The sequence below is a fragment of the Cervus elaphus genome, chromosome 30, assembly GCF_910594005.1.
Source record: "Cervus elaphus chromosome 30, mCerEla1.1, whole genome shotgun sequence".
Taxonomy (NCBI): domain Eukaryota; kingdom Metazoa; phylum Chordata; class Mammalia; order Artiodactyla; family Cervidae; genus Cervus; species Cervus elaphus.
Window position 1 is genome coordinate 41266856 of NC_057844.1, and position 2247 is coordinate 41269102.

Consider the following 2247-nt stretch of genomic DNA (forward strand, 5'->3'; position numbering starts at 1 on the left):
ATAACTATAAATGCAGTATGTGTGTGTGGGATCTATAAAATTTTTGTATCACTATGTTGTATACTTGAAACTAATGTGATATTGCAAATCAACTGTACCTTAATTAAAAAAAAAAGTTGAGTTCTGTAGACACTTTCATGGAATACTTAACATATATTTACTTATAAACCAAACACTGGAAGAATTTATAGAGTACTAAGGGATTCTGTATTAATTTGTGGGAAAATTGGATCTTTCTGTTTCACTACTCATTAGAATAAATCTATGTGCAGCATTTAAAATTTTGCCTATTCCTTCATTATTCCCACTCAAGTGTATCAGGCCTGTTATTTACAATGTAACATTGTTAGCAAATATAAATGATTATTGGATGTGATTTCCAAATTAATATATATGTGTGTGTGTGTGTGTGTGTGTATACTGCTTTCTCACTCTGCTATCTAAAGGAGTTCCTTTAAAATACATTTTGATGCTAATATCATTTCAATTAAAAAATGAAAAACTGTGGCTATTATATAGCTAATATAATTTGAGTTTTTGTGAGTTACATTTTGTGCTATGAATTGGGACTAACGGATATTCCAAATAGTAATGTACAATCCTGAACACAATTGATCAATTCACTAAACTCAATATATGATAGAATAGCACATTACTTTTTTTTTTTTTATACTCTGGTTTCTCTTCAGATCGTATAAATCTTTCGCCTTTTACTAAAGCACATTACTTTTTATGTGTACATGGGTATACAGGAAAACAGACATGAAAAAACTCAGGCACATACACAATAATATTTTGCATGAGACTTTTTTATTATTATTGTAATTTCCTCAATTTATATCAACCACTACCTTGAATGAAAAGATGCTTAATTCATTTATTATCCATCATGTTGGAATACAATCAAGATAAACATTGTATTTCTCCTAAGTATGGTTTATTTTTTGGATACATGAGAGATAACTCAGTGAAGTCATTCAGGAAATAAAGCAATTGTACTAATCATTCACAAAATTTTGGCCAGCACTAAGAGTAGAGGATACAAATAAAGAAAAATCAGTTTTGCTTCTGATTAGTGGAAATAAGCTCAAAACCACAATTTTGAAAGCCAACTGAATTGGCAATTATGTCAAAATGTGGAAGACATTTGACCACATCACCTAGAGCCCAATTTTATTTCATTTATTTATTTATTTATTTTTTGCACTCAGCATTGACCCCAAAGTGCTAAGGTGAGTTAGATAGAAATACCTGATGTCAGTCAAGGGGAATAGCTTGATTGCTCAGCCATCCTTTACAATCTCCCATTGAAACAGGTTGAGGTGAAATGGTGTGTATAGAAAAGTCATGAAGATTGATGGTGCCCGCTGCTTCCAAATGGACCCTATCTGCATGCAAACCACTTGACACATGAACTGATGGAAAACAAAGAGTGTTTGCCCAGGAAAAGTGCTTCAGCAAGCCTAATTTCCATAGCCATTTGCACAGCAAAAGCAAGATCTAATAGGTCCCAGAGAAATCACTAAAGCCATGATAAGAATTCAAAGACACAAACTAAAGAAAAAGAGATTATTAGCTACATTGCAGTGAGCAAACAGTAAAGTCTTAAGTGATCAATACTTGACAAGAGACATGCCACAAACTTCATGTATAGGTCAGGCTCACACACCGTTTTTTAAATAAATCGACTGACTCCTGGACAAGGCACATAAAATGTCACTTTTTATCTTTCAGTTGATATTTTCCTCCAAGAGGAAAAAACCTATCTATTCACCTCCCTGAGAGACTTGATCGAAAAGATAGTCACTCCTGATATAAGGTTTAAAGGGGAAAACTGCAATCAAGTGGAAAGTTTTGTCAGTACCTTAATCTCTGATTTGTAGAAGGTTTTGCTTTGGGATATTTGGTATGTCTGAGGATTGCCACCAAAGAGCCCTTCTGTTCTTTAATGGCTGCACTAAATCTTAACAAACGTGAGCATGAAAACTATTGTGCTGCACTTGTGAGGTATATATCAAAGTTATATTTTTTTAAAGCTTGGGAAGGCAGTTGAATCATGCATGCTCTTTATGGAGCTCTGATCAGGCTGATAAAGGCAGTTCAGCTTCAATAAATGCTTTTTAAGTGAATGTTTTGGAAAGTGAATAGGAAATTCAAAGCTCAAACTGTTGCCAAACTGTTCCCACAGCACTTTGATCACTTTGTTTCTGACATTTTGTTGAAAATGTCTTGTTTTTATTAAAATGT